This window comes from Tamandua tetradactyla, chromosome 6 (assembly GCF_023851605.1).
Source record: "Tamandua tetradactyla isolate mTamTet1 chromosome 6, mTamTet1.pri, whole genome shotgun sequence".
Lineage (NCBI taxonomy): Eukaryota > Metazoa > Chordata > Mammalia > Pilosa > Myrmecophagidae > Tamandua > Tamandua tetradactyla.
This window is the reverse complement of record NC_135332.1, coordinates 149,234,912-149,250,267: the sequence shown is the minus strand read 5'-3', so window position 1 is coordinate 149,250,267 and position 15,356 is coordinate 149,234,912. Positions and strand designations below refer to the sequence as shown.

At 39.2% G+C, this 15,356-nt stretch overlaps 1 pseudogene; it reads left to right on the top strand.

Moving 5' to 3' along the window:
- Positions 1–4,587: 4,587 nt before the first annotated feature.
- LOC143686860 (consortin pseudogene) lies at positions 4,588–14,672 on the top strand (annotated as a pseudogene).
- The last annotated feature ends 684 nt before the right edge of the window (positions 14,673–15,356 follow it).

The window sequence follows — 15,356 nt, the reverse complement described above, 5'->3', positions numbered from 1 at the left end:
CCCTCAGACTGGATCATTTCAATGGTCTTATCTTCAAGTTCACTGATTCTTTCTTTTTCATCAACTCTAGTCTGCTGTTGAACCCCTCTAGGGAATTTTTAATTTCTGTTACTTTGATGTTCCACTCTGTTTGGTTCCTTTTCATAATTTCCATTTCTCGATTGATATTCTTTCATGTTCATTTTCATTTCCCTGATTTCCTTTAGTTTCTCATTCATGTTTTCCTTTAGCTTTTTAGGCGTATTCAGGACCATTATTTTTAATCTTTGTCTGATATGTCTCAGGTCTGATCCTCCTCATTGATGGTTTCTATTGCTTTAATTTTCTCCTTTGCCTGGGACATCACATCCTGGTTTTTTCTATGTTTTATAATATTTTGTTGAAACTTGGACATTTTGATATTTTAAGACTCATCTTTTCCTTAAACTGTTATTCAGCTAGTGTAATGACAGAGCTTTCCTTGATTGCTCGGAACTAAAAAATAAATAATTAAGAAGGTAAAAAAGAAAACACCTTTCCCAGTCTTTGCAGATCAATCATAACAAGTGCTCTCCTTCAGAGTTCATCTATACAAAGAGATTAGAAAATAGCTCCAGGCCAAGTCATAGGAGCTGTGCTGGTTTGAAAGGATGTGTGTCCTGTAGAAAAGCCATGTTTTAATCTAAATTCCATTTCATAAAGGCAGAATTTAATCCCTATTCAATACTGTATGTGTGAAACTGTAATCAGATCATCTCCCTGGAGATGGAATTAATTAAGAGTGGTTGTTAAACTGGATTAGGTGATGACATGTCTCCACTCATTTGGGTGGGTCTTGATAAGTTTCTGGAATCCTATAAAAGAGGAAACATTTTGGAGAATGAAAGAGATTCAGAGACAGCAGAGCAGAACGACATAGCCACAAGAAGCAGAGTCCACCAGCCAGCGACCTTTGGAGATAAAGAAGGAACATGCCTCCCAGGGAGCTTCATGAAACAGGAAGCCAGGAGAAGATGTTAGCAAATGATGCCATGCTCACCATTGCACCCTTCCAGATGAGAGAGGAACCCTGACCTTGCTCACCATGTGCCTTTCCACAAGAGAGAGAAACCCTGACTGTGTTCGCCATGTGCCTTCTCACTAGAGGAAGAAACCCTGAACTTCATCGGCCTTCTTGAACCAAGGTATCTTTCCCTGTGTGCTGGTTTGAAAGGAAGTATGCCCCCTAAGAAAAGCCATGTTTTAATATAAATCCAATTTCATAAAGGTAGAATAATCTCTATTCAATACTGTGTGTTTGAAACTGTGATGAGATCATCTCCCTGGATGATATGATTTAGTTAAGAATGGTTGTTAAACCGGATTAGGGGATGACATGTCTCCACCCATTTGAGCGGGTCTTGATTAATTTCTGAAGTCCTATAAAAAAAGGAAACATTTTGGAGAGAGATTCAGAGAGAGTAGAGAATGCTGCAGCACCACGAAGCAGAGAGTCCACCAGTGAGTGACCTTTGGAGATGAAGAAGGAAAACACCTCCCAGGGAGCTTCATGGAACAGGAAGCCAGGAGAAGATGCTAGCAGATGACGTCGTGCTCGCCATGTGCCCTTCCAGCCGAGAGAGAAGCCCTGACTGTGTTTGCCATGTGCCTTCTCACCTGAGAGAGAAACCCTAAATTTCATTGGCCTTCTTGAACCAAGGTATCTTTCCCTGGATGCCTTTGATTGGACATTTCTATAGACTTGTTTTAATTGGGACATTTTCTCGGCCTTAGAACTGTAAACTTGCAACTTATTAAATTCCCCTTTTAAAAAGCCATTCCATTTCTGGTATATTGCATTCTGACAGCTAGCAAACTAGAACACCCTGGATGCCTTTGATTGGACATTTCTATAGATTTGTTTTGATTGGGATATTTTCTCAGCCTCAGAACTGTAGAATAACAACTTATTAAATTCCCCTTTTAAAAAGCCATTCTGTTCTGGTATATTGTATTCTGGCAGCTAGCAAACTAGAACAGGAGCCTCCTAGAAATTTCACTGTTTACACAGATACTGATATGAATATCCTGTCTTCTCCAGGAAACAGTTTATTCCATGTCCTGGGCATGGCACTATAAGGTGTACATCCAGCTATCCTTGCCCCAGGTAACATGACTTGACTGCTCTCCCACAGCTTTCTGTAGGAGAGTTCCATGATCCACCTTCTGCATTCAGGGCAAGTTCTGGATAGAGTCCCATAGGCCACCACCTGAAAGACCGTGCCAGATATGCATGCTCCCAGTATGTGCACAAGGGTTACTCTGCTCTCTCAGGAACTGGGGTCAGAGAGCACAAGAAGCCTCTGTGCTGAGCTGATAAAAGGAGGGAGGAGGGGCCAATCAAGGCTCCACTAGATCCTACCACTTTTAAGCAGACTTTTTCTTGATTCAGTATTTGCCCTCTTACTATAGTCATTTCAGTGTTCACTGGAGCTTTGAGGAAGATGTTTCTGTTCATTCTTGCTAGTTGTTCAAAGCTTCCACGGGGGGACAGAGCTCTAAAATTTCTTATTCCACCATCTTGACATGCAGGCAAAAGGAAAGTTTTGAATGAATACAGTGGAAAAAACCTGATTGAAAGTCAACAAAATGGTAATTAAGAGATTACCAAAAAGCAAAAAGTTCCACAAAGCATTTCATCCTCAACAATCTGGTCCAAACTCCCGCCATCATTCTTCTGCATCACCATAAAAACTTTCTATCTGGTCTGCCCATATCCAACTCCATTCTATTCCCTACAGTGCATCCTGAATGATGTGTTTCAGTGGGTGTCTTTCTTCATCATGACACTGATTTCTCATTAGGCAATTCTAACCTGGAAATTCATGGTCTTCAGTTCTGGGGACATTTTTTAAAAATTATTTCTTTGATAGTTGCCTTCCCTCCATTTAAAAATATTTTCTCACTGTGAAACATCACATAAATTTTAAATCATTTGTTTATAATATAGAAAATATCAATAAAATAGCTATCTCTAATGATACATACATATTTAAGTACTAGAACATGTCAAAAGCTAAAAAGCTAAGGAAGCTAATTGAGACAGGATGGAGAAGGCCTCTCTGAGAAGATGGCATTTAAAGAAAGACCCAAATTAAACCTTTAAATCTGGAGTGGATAGCAATCCAGACAGAGAGACCAGTAAGGGTAGAAGATTTGAAGTGAAAAAAATGTTAGACAGTTTCCAGGAACAGCAAGAAGACTTACATAGCTAGAGCAGAGTGAGAAGTGCAGTTAAAGGCGAGGTCAGACGTAGGCACAGAGCAGATCATAGGGCATTATAGACCATGGTGGGGAGCTTGGATTTTGAGTATGATGGAAACCACAGACAGTTTTCAAGTAGCAGAGTAAGATGGTCTGATTTACATTCTGAGATTATCATTCTGGCTATTATGTGAAAAATTGACAGAGGGAGCAATAAGGGTAGCAGGAGACCAGTTAGGAGGCTATTTCGGTAGTCTAGACCAGAGAACGTGATGGCTAGGGTAGGAGTATTAGAGGTGAGAAGTGATCGAATCCTAGATACAATAAGCCAATAATACTTACTAATGAATTGGATGTGTAAAGAAGGGAAGAGTCAAGGACGACTCTGAAGTTTTGAACCTGTGCAGAAACTGGATACATAGTGGTATCTTTAACTGAAATGGGGGACTCTGGGGAAGGAGCAGATTTAAAGGAAGACACAGAAATTAGCATTAAGTTTGAAATGTCTACTGGATATTCAAGTGAAGTTGCTGAAGTGTCAATTGAATATTAAAGAGTGACATTCAAGGGAAAGGTCAGGGCTACCATTATAAATCTGGAACTCAATAGTAAAAAGCTTACCTAGGAAATCAAAATAGATTGAGAGGGGCGAGAAATGAGCCATGTGGTGCTCCAAAATTCACAGATAAGGGGTGAAGGGAAATGAAGTAAAAATAAGCCACTGAAGTAGAAGGAAAATCAAGTCAGTGTTGTCCCTGAAGACAAGTGAGCAAAGCTCTTAAAGAATAAGAAGGTGATCAACCGGTTAAAAAGCTGCCAAGAAGATAAGAATTGACCATTGGACTTGACAAGATGAAAGTTGTTAGTAACATCAGTAACACTGAAGAGATCATTGTCTTTGAGTAGCAGCAACAAAAGCCTGATCAAAATTGACCAGGAAAAGGATCAAAAACACAAAATCAGAGAGTTCTCAAGGGGGTTTTGCTAAAAGGAGAACAGAGATATGGAACAATAGCTCCATGTGAACAAGGGATCTAAGGAATTGTGTTTGGACTAGACTGCAGATAAAACAGTATTTCTGTATGCTGAAGGGAATGATCTAATAGACACAGAATTTGGTGATGCAGGAGATTGGGAGTGATAATTGTGATGCAAAGTCACTGAGTAGAGGAGATAGGACCGAGTACACAAACAGAAAATTGTCTTACATGGAATCAAAATCAGCTCATCCTTCATAACAGAAGGGAAGGCACAGGAATATGGACTTTTCATATATACCCTAGATATTCTGAGACTGACTCATTCAGATTAAATGCTTTTTATACAAAGAAAGTAAATAGATTCATTCATGTCTGCCAGTGCAAGATGAGAAGTGAGGAGGAGGATGTGAAGAGAACAAAATTATTCTACAAAGGGCTGGTTCACTTTAGTGCCATCTGGACTGAAAACATCACCCCTAAAATGGTGAGGTGGGACAGAAGCAGGAAGGAGTACAGGAATTTCTCCTGCTGCTGAAATTCGAAAGAGAGTATATTTCTCACCATTATTATCTCCTAACAGTGTCAAATCCCTTTCCAGTTGCTCCATGTTTAATATTCTTGGGGTCGGTGACTGATTTAAGGATCTAATGAAAGTTTTGGATTCTCTTCCCAAAACAAAAATACACATTTGCTAGAGTTCTTTGGTTGCAAGCCTCAGAACCACCTTTGGTTTACAAAAAGAAAAATAATTTATGAAAGAATGTGGAGCAGTTCACATAAAAAGAGAAGGCTGACAAATTGACTGAAAAAATAGGAATCAAGCTCTTCTAAAGCATCCTCGTTATAGGAATTACTCAGGCACCTCTACTAGAATGAATACATTCCACATTATTTGTCTTGTACCACTTGGTTCATGATTCAAATCCCAAAGAGGGACTTGCAGTTAGCTTATCATAAGTCATATGCCTATGGCTAGGCTAGAGAAGCTTCGAGCACCTTAATTAATACCAAAATGTATCCAATGAGGAAGAAGTTGTGCTCCAAAAGAAAATCAGGTGCTATTATTAAAAGAATGTGGGGTGGCTCAGTGGCAGAGTTCTCGGTCGCCATGCTGGAGACCCGGGTTTGATTCCTGGTGCCTGCCCATGCAAAAAAAAAAAAAAGAATGTGGAATGCAGCGTGCTACAGCACCAAAAAAAAGCTAACGTGTCAGCTACCCATAAATGCATGATTTTACATATAATTTTGAAAGATTCAAAAACCCTCTGAGTCCTTGCATGCATCTTCTGGGATTCTCGCTCCCTACCCAGTCTAAATACAACTACCGTATACTATTAATTATCATCTCATTGAACATGTATGCTACTAGGTATTCTGACATCATAATAGAGGAAGATAGCATTAAACTGTTGGCAAGATAGTATCGTAGCCCTACACGGTACAGGGAAGGAGCTCAAGGTCTGAAACAAGAGCAACTGGGTTTGAATCCCATTCCTACCAACTGCAAGCCAAAAGACCCCCAGCAGGAGACCCTCTTTAAGCTTCACATTCTTGTTCGTAAAGTTCCCATTTTACCTCAACAGATATCATGAGATTTATTACCTCCGAATATAGTTCTTAAAACAATAACGTTACTAATACATTTTATTTATTGTGCTGGCTTGAAAGGATTATGTGCCCTAGAAAAGCCACGGTTTAATCCTGATCCTGTCACGTGGAGGCAGCTTCTTTTAATTCCTATTCAGGACTTCAGGTTGGACACTTGTTTAGATTATCTCCATGGAGATGTGATTCACCCATTTGTAGCTATCAACCTTTGATTAGATGGAGATGAGACTCCACTCATTCTAGGTGGGTCTTCATTAGTTTACTGGAATCCTTTAAAAGAGGAAACATTGTGGAGATAGCCTCAGAGCCATGAGAACCATAAGAGCCCATGCAGCCAGAGACCTTTGGAGACGAGGAAGGAAAAATGCCCTCAGGGAAGCTTCATGAAACAAGAAGCCTGGGGAGAAAGCTAACAGATGTTGCCTTGTGCCTTTCCAGTTGAAAGAGAAACCCTGAACTTCATTGGTCTTCTTTCCCTGGATGCCTTAGATTGGATATTTCTATAGCCTTGCTTTAATTTGGACATTTTCACAGGCTTAGAACTGTAAACTTGCAATTTAATAAATCCCCCCTTTTAAAAGCCATTCTGGGGCAGGCCACAGTGGCTCAGCAGGCAGAGTTCTCGCCTCCCATGCTGGAGACCTGGGTCTGATGCCCAGTGCCTGCCCATGCAAAAAATTTTTAAAAAGCCATTCTGTTTCTGGTATATTGCATTCCAGAAGTTAGCAAACTAGAACAGGTATAATCATCAGAGTTACTAATTATGTATCAATTCACCTTTCATAACATGTACTTTAGTGGTTATTAAACCTGGTTAATCACAGAAACATATGAGAAGCTTTTTAGAATTCAGATTCTTCGGTTTCTTCCTAGACCTATTAAAGTGAAATCTCCAGGATTGGGGTCTGGAAATCTGCATGCATATATGAAAAGCTTCTCAGATTATTCTGAAGTTAGATAGGTTTGTGATCACAGCCATATTTGCTTCTGTGAATCAGAATTATTCACAATGATCTGTTGTGTTGATGATTTTTATAAAATAAATATCACTACTTGTGAGACTATCAAGGCTTCAACTGGAGAAAGAAATATACTATTAACTCATTCCACACCATCACAGATAGTCAATTGTATATAGCCAGAAAATCCAAAAGCCCCACTGAGGATGTGCCAGTATAGTAATAATTTGCTTGGAACAAATTCAGCTCTCATTTATATGCTCAGAAGTATTAAAGTAAGATTTTACAGCCTGTGATCATTTTAAGCACCATCAATTTATGAGTATGGCTGTTTCCACAGTTTTAAAAACTTTGCAGTGAAGTCTATAGCTTCCTGCAGTCCTTTAATATAAAGATGATGTAATATATTTTTCAGTGGAGGGAAATGAGAGGAATTAAGCAGAATGTAAACTACAAAATAATGGTGCCAGGCTTTGTGGTAATAGCATTTTCTTTGACAGCTGATGTGTCTTCTTTGTATCACTGAGATATAAGAATTAATTGTTTTTCAATCTTCCCTTAGAGGGGAAAGAAATTGCACAAAGTACTTAAAAATAAAGATAGAGCAGACCCTCCATAATACATTTAGCTTCCTCAGTCTTCTCCAGTTCAGCTCTGAACTGTTTATACTAGATCTTAAAAATGTCCTCATGTTGTGGAATGTCCTCATGTTTTAGATGCAAACTTTTAAGACATAAGCTACAGATAAGCACAACAGATGTCCTACCATCTTTCTTGTAGTGAGCACTAAGTTTCTTTCCTGAGGGTGATATTGACTTTAGTTCTGTTTTCTTGAAGGAATAAAGATAGCATATTTCAGCTGAAGTTATTACCTCGCAGTTTGACTGTCCAGATGGGCATGCTTGTTTCTTCCTTTCCAGCATTTATGAGACAGAATGGTCATCTTACAGATGCTCAACATAGAGTCAGAAATATCATAATTTAGGATACTGATTCTAGAATTAATCAATAAAACAGCTAACTTGTAACATTTTATTTTTTTATTTTTGGGAGGCATGTTCTTTTTTTAATTTTATTTATTAAACATACTAACACACAAACACAAACAGTCTTACCATATGATCATTCCATTCTACACATATAATCAGTAATTCACAATATCATCACATAGTTGTATATTTATCATCATGATCATTTCTTAGAATATTTGCATCAATTCAGAAAAAGAAATAAAAAGAAAACAGAAAAAAATCATACATACCATACTCCTTCACCCTACCTTTCATTGATCACTAGCATTTCAATCTACTAAATTTATTTTAACATTTGTTCCTCCTATTATTTATTTTTAATCCATATTTTTTACTCATCTGTTGATAAGGTAGATAAAAGGAGCATCAGACACAAGGTTTTCACAATCACACAGCCACATTGCAAAAGCTATATCATTATACAATCATCTTCAAGAAACATGGCTACTGGAACACAGCCCTACATTTTCAGGCAGTTCCCTCCAGCCTCTCCATTACAACTTAACTAAACAGGTGATATCTATTTAATGCGTAAGAATAACCTCCAGGATAACCTCTCGACTCTGTTTGGAATCTCTCAGTCATTGACACTTTATTTTGTCTGATTTCACTCTTCCTCCTTTTGGTTGAGAAGGTTTTCTCAATTCCTTGATGCTGAGTTCCAGCTCATTCTAGGATTTCTGTCCCACGTTGCCAGGAAGGTCTACACCCCTGGGAGTTTTGTCCCACGTAGAGAGGGGGAGGGCAGTGAGTTTGCTTGTCCTGTTGGCTGAGAGAGAGGAGCCACATCTGAGCAACAAAGGAGGTTCTCTTGGGGGTGACTCTTAGGCCTAATTTTAACTAGGCTTAGCCTATTTTTTGCCGGGTTAAGTTTCATATGAACAAAGCCCAAGACTGGCGGCTTAGCCTATTGCTTTGGTTGTCCCCACTGCTTGTGAGAATATCTAGAATTCTCCACTTTGGGAAGCTGACTTTTCCTCCTTTCTCCTCATTCCCTCAAGGGGACTTTGCAAATACTTTTTTATTCACTGTCCAAATCACTCTGGAATTTATCAGGGTATCACTCTGGACAAACCTATAAAATTTCATGCCCTACTCAAGGTTCTATGTACTATGGTTAAATTTGTAACATTTTAAATAAAGCTAATTTAAAATGCAAACTGAGAAATGACAATACTACCTAATATAAAGATGGCACCCCATTTCATAGTTTTAGGTGCAAATGACAGCCCCCCAGTGATGCCCCATGCAACACTGGAACCCCATCATTTACAGGTTAGAAAGAGTTCAGTCTTTCTTCCTCTTCCTGGATCCCCTTTTTCTGAAAGGTTCAAAAAGCCCCAGACTGGTTTCTGGAATGTAAAGATCCAACTTATCCACTCTTAAATCATATTGAAGCCAGTGTCCCTGCTTTAAGTCAACTCACCACCCTACCTCAAAAATAAAAAATAAAACATAAATAAATAAATAAACAACAAATAAACAAAAATCATATTGAAGCCAGAACTCAGACACTCCCTTGAGGAAGGTAGAATCCCACTGGTAATGAAGGCTGGGTTCTCTAGAACATAGTATAATGCTTTAGCACCCATCATGTGGAGAGCTACATCCAGTATGCCCAGGAAGGAAAAGAAAACATACACCCTGCTGGTCCAACCCAAGTGAGAGAGCTCAGCCAAACTGCCACCATGGTGGAGACTACATCCCGGCGTACTCATTCTTCTTGGAGTTAGACAAGACCCTTCCCTGGCCTGGGCTCACTGCATTGCAGTTCTTAGAATCAGTCACTCAGCTACCGGTCCATGACCCATATCTGTCCACTGGATGTAGATATAGATAATTCTGGTGTCTATTGCCTCACAGACCCCAGAAAAATCATTTTAATTACTTAATTTGCTACCCAAGCCAACCTTCTGGTCTTAAGTGTTTCTACTTTTCACAGTAATTTTACCTCATAATTTTATCACTGAAATCTTTATGCCTACCTTGTCACAGGCCTTTATCAAGACCACCAAGCCAACTTAAAGGGTGTTTAAAACTTTTACTCTTGGGGGAAATTCAGAATCTCAATCTCCTCTAACCTAGGGGATTCCTGCCTTCCTTATGCAATTTAGCTCACCCTTATCTTAGCAACCTTCAATTCCATGGGGCAGTACGTTCTTTTGCAATAAAGGTTCGACCTCACCACCTCACCCTATAATAAAACATACACAGGAAAATCTATGCTTCAATTCAGTCCACAGTTAACATAAAGTTATATGTTCATATAATCAAAGTAATTCGGAATGCATATATATATTCTGCCCTTGAAGAGCTCTGAATGCCAAATTAAAGATTGTGGACTTTATTCTGGAAGCAATGGGAGGCTGAGGGTGTTCTTTTTAATTCAAGGGAATGATAATAAGGAAACCTTATTATAAAATATTTTTAACTAAGTCAGGTACCTATAGGGTGAATTAAAGAACAGAGGCTTGGGGATAGAAGATTGTCTCTACATGATTTTTTTAAAACATTTTCTACATGATATTTTACAAACTCTTGAACTACAGTAGTAATAGTGAGAATGAAAGTAGTTGAGAAATTTAAGTAACTTTTTGGGAAAGAATATATATGCAGTGAGAGAAAAGCACAGGAAGACTTTGAAAATTACTTTGAGATCTTTAGTTTGAGCAATTCTGTGGAAAGTGATGTAAATATTCAAAATAGGAGAAAAGGAGGGGCCAGCTTAAGGAAAGGAGATAATTGCTATAGAAATGTTGAGTTGGAGGCATCTGAGGAACATCTAGATAATAAAAATCCAATAAAGAGTAGAAAGTGAGACTGATGTGAGAGGTCTAAGTTGGGACTATTGATATGTAAGTCATTATTGTGGATGAGATTGGCAAAGGAAGGCAAGCACAGGAAATATACAAAAACGAAACTTCTGAGATCACTAAAATTAAGAGGTGAATAGAAAAAAATAAAAAGAGCCAGAAGGAGAAACTGGGAAGAAATCTTTGGATAGGAAGAATTTAAGGAGAGTGGTATCTTGGCAGTTAAGGGATGAATTTTGAGAGTAAATGGCTTATCCCAAAAGTGTCAACCTTCGTAGTTTAGTAGCTAGGGCAAGAAGGCTGCAACATATAAAAAGATCATTGCAGTAGACAATTAGAATGCTCTCTTTTGGAGAACATATCAATAGTAAGTTGAAGTGAAAGCCAGATATCAATATGTTGAAAGTTAAGCAGTAAATGAGAAAAAGAAGACTGTTCTTCCATAAGTTGGTGAATGATGGAGAAAAGAGAGGTTGGATAAAGGTTTCAGGAGGAAGTAGAGTCAAGGAAAGAACCTTAAGCATGGGAAATTCAAGACAGGGAAAGAGGACAGAGGTTAAGGATGAGATGGAAGATACAAGAGAAGCAAAATTGAAGTGTGATGCTTCAGTAGACAGAGGAGTATTACTTATTATTCTGTAGCCACAAACAATCCCCAAATCACAGAAGCTTAACGTAATATTGAGTTATTTCTCAAGGCTTCACTACATATACTCTCTTTCAGGAACCCAGGCCGACTATACTTTGCCATCCACACTTGCTAGTCACTTTAAGGAGAAGATAAAGAGACTGCAGAATTAAACAGTTTTCATTGCCCCTCTATCAGAAATGGCTAGTGCCACTCCCATTGCTTTCCATTATTCAAAAATAGTCATATGCAGGGGGCAGGAAGCAAGGAGTGTCTCTTCCACAAGAACAGCGAGAGACCTGAACAAGCTCTGTGACAATTCGTTGGTGGCCATGTTAGTAAGTGAGGCTAGAAACAAACCCAGCATCCAGCAGTAGCCCTCCTTTTGCCTCCAATTCCCAGACATGGAAGGACTTTAGTGAAACTTGAAGGTTTCACCAAAGGATGCTTTAATGAATGGCATTCCTACAAATAGCCTGCAGTTAGAACAAGATGGTCTCATTCTGGTGACAGTATGAAAAGTATACTAACACACGTACCTTCTGTATCAGATGAAAATGAAAATAAACTTTATGGGGATGGGCATGCATGTTTAGCCCCCACTAACAGTGCATGAAAAAACCTGAGGTGTTGGAACAGGACAGTCTCAACCATAATGAAAGCAGCACATCAAGCTGCAAGGTAGTTCCAAATGAAAACACTTCTTGTGAAGCCCCCAAAGATGGACAGGGCTTCCTGGGATAGGACAAACAATAACTAGAAAAAATAAGTTCAAGAAGCAAAAAAGGCACTGCTAAGAAGATATCATCAAGACTTTCTTCAAGGGATACTACATCTTTAATGCAAGAAAAGATAGTAAGTGTAGCCTTGTATGCAGTTGGTGATGAAGAGGTTGCTGAGGTAAATGCTAATAATCAACCTGAAGCTCCAAAGCTAGTTCTGCAACCTCTGTTCTCTCTTACATGCAATGAAGTTGAGCAGTTGCATTCTAGAGCATTTCCCCTTTTCCTTAGTCAGATAGTAGAGTCCTATTTCTAGGAGGAGGACTAAGAGAAAGCAATAACATTCATTCAGCTTGAGCAATAATATCATGAGCAATTGCTTGCAAATCCTTCTGCCATTCAAGAACATTGGGAAATACCTCACCCATATGTCGGACATGACATACAGGGGTGAAAGTCCCTGACAATGTGGGACATGACTCCCAGGGATGAGTCTGGTCCTGACACAGTGAGATCGAAAGTTCCTTCCTGACCAAATGGGGCATTAGTGACTAAGATAGTTCAGTAGAGTCGAGAGGCTTTTTGGAGGCTACTCTTGGGCAAACTTCAGCTTGACATTGCTTATTCCTATGGTTTGCCAAACCCCAACCAACATCACTACTATTAACTTTTAAGAACACCTATGTTCCTATGGCTCCAAACCCCAAACAACATCATTACTATTAACTCTTAGGAACACCTAGGGTTCTAACCGAGACTCTATGAAAGTATCATGCACCAAGTTTATTTTCCTGAAACCTACAACCTCCAGAGGGTTTCTAGTCCAGCAAATCCTGAAATCCAGAGGCACCAGCCTCTCCAAGATTATCAACTAATTACAGCCTCCTATCCCTTATTGCTAACACCCCTTACCAATATGAAAAAGTTGGAATGGGCATTGCTCAGAGATCCCTATAGATTTGGGGAAGGAGGAGTTATAACAAAAAGAATAGGGTTTAACAATGAGTATGAATGATGAATCACTATATTGATATTTATTTTAGCCTCCAGTGTTTTGGAGCAGCTAGAAGGAAAAATCTGAAACAGTGGAATGATAACCCATAAAAAAACTTTGAAATCTGGTCTGTAACTGCTTAAAATGTACCTTGAAAATTATTCTTTTTCCTTTCTTTTCTTTGTATATATGTTATATTTCATAATTAAAAAATATTTTAAAAAGAACAGTGGGAAACAAAATGGAAGTGTGCACAACCACATACAGTTACAACTCTAAGGAATTCAGAAAAGGATTTAATGGTGAAGATTCTGAATGGCTTACTAAATTTTGCACAACACATCAAGGCCCTCTTTTATCCAAACAGAAGATAGCAGCTATAAAAAACTCCCTGGGAAGGAAATGCTTTATGCAATTATTAGTGTTTGAACATTCCAAAAGAAAGGGGAGCTACAGCCAAAGAATCACAGGCTGAGGTCTATCTCGACAAGGAACTAAATTTTAAAAAGCCAATAAAAAGAAGAAATCAGGAGAGCAGTGCCCATGATAATCAGATCAACCAGCAGACACAGTCCCTGAGCCTTCTAGTAAATGCTGGGAACCAGCACACAGAGGAGCCTCTCTGTAGGACTGAAGTCTCACTGGAGCTCCAGGCCCAGTCCCCAGAGACAGCTGAGAACATGACTAGGCCAGACTCTTCCGAGAATATTTCTGAGGATGACAACCACTTGCAGCTGGCTGAAACAGAGGCTTGCAAGGATGTGACCAAACGTGAAGGCACTTCTGAGAATCCTAGTGTGTTTCTTTCCAGCAAGTCAATGATAGAACCATTGACTTTCCCAGGCCATGGCCATGTACCTCCTGTGTTGATTTTTGAGGGTAAATATTGCTAGACTGAAAGAGAGAAACTCCAATTCCTGTTTCTGGCTGAGACATTGTCCACAGACCAACTTGAGAACAATGAATTAAATGAGCTACACAACCTGATCTCACAGGCAATGATGGAAAATCACCACAGGGTCACATTGACTCAGATGGTCCTACGCATGCACTCTGTGAGGATAATAAAATACCTGACCTAAGTGCAGTTCTACCAGAGGTGAGTATGACCCCAGAGGAAAGGGAAGACAGGATGAATAAAGTAAAGAAACTGTTTCTTCAGTAAAGAAACAAGATTATTTGAACAACCTTTTGGAAGGATGCTTAAAAGACACTGAAGATTCCCTTTCTTATGAGGATAACCAAGAGAAGACCTCTCATCTCCTTCAAGATCTTTCTCCTGATGAAGCATCCTGTAGTCTACAGGAGAATCTACTCTCTGACGATAGCTGTCTTTCTCTTGATGATCTTGCAATAAAGACAATAGACTGCAGAAGTGGTTCCTGCTGAAGGCTTAGTCTCTATACTAAAGGAGAGTAATGATAGTGTGGGAAATTATCCTGGTGAAGTGTAACAGAAACCATCTAAGTGAAGAGTGAGCTTCTAAGAAATAGACGATAACTTAGATCAAGATGAAGTTGGAGGTGGTTCCTGGATTTTACTGATCTTGCTGTGCATAGCAACTATTTTCCTTAGTGTTGGAAGAATTACATTACACTTGTACTTTGGGTAACATGGAGTCACCTGTTTGTAGATTTTGCAGACAATGTAGACTTTGTTACACTAAATTAATGCAGGGAATGGCAGAACTGAAACATTGGATCTACCTCTGCTAGCAACATCTTAAAGGGACATGCACGCTGACAAGGAAAGCTGAAGATGTGAAGCTTTCTAAACAGCTTTTATTTCAGGAGTTTTGTAATACCTCTACCATCATCCACCCATCCAAGGGACATCAGAATTCAATATCAATGTTAAATGGCAATCCAAAAGGACTCTGTTAGAATAATCCTGGTAATAAAGCAAATATTGATCTGTACATTGCAGTTAGGAGGGATGATCTTTGAGAGTATAGCCATCTTCTCCTAATAGCTTCCTGGTGAAATGAGCAGAATTAGAAAAGGCAGTCTTGCAGGCACACTATTTTTAGCCACCTTGTTGAGTAATGGTTAAAGGACACTTTCAGTTTACATTTTTTGGTCCAAAGATAGTTGGTCAAGAAGGCTTTTCAACCCCATGGTGCTAGGGCCAGCCTCATCTGCGGGAGTTCTGTCCCACCTTGCCAGTTTAAGTCCCTGATGGGAGGAAGGGGGTAGGCAGTGAGTTTACCTGTGGAGTTGGCTTAGAGAGAGAGGCCACAGGTGAGCAACAAAAGAGGTTCTCTGAGAGTTACCCTTGGGCATTATTTATAACTAGTCTTAGCTTTTCCTTTTCAGAAATAAATTTCATAAGGGTAACCGCCAAGATTGAAGGCTTGACCTATTAAATTGGTAGTCCCCAGTACTTGTAAGAATATCAGG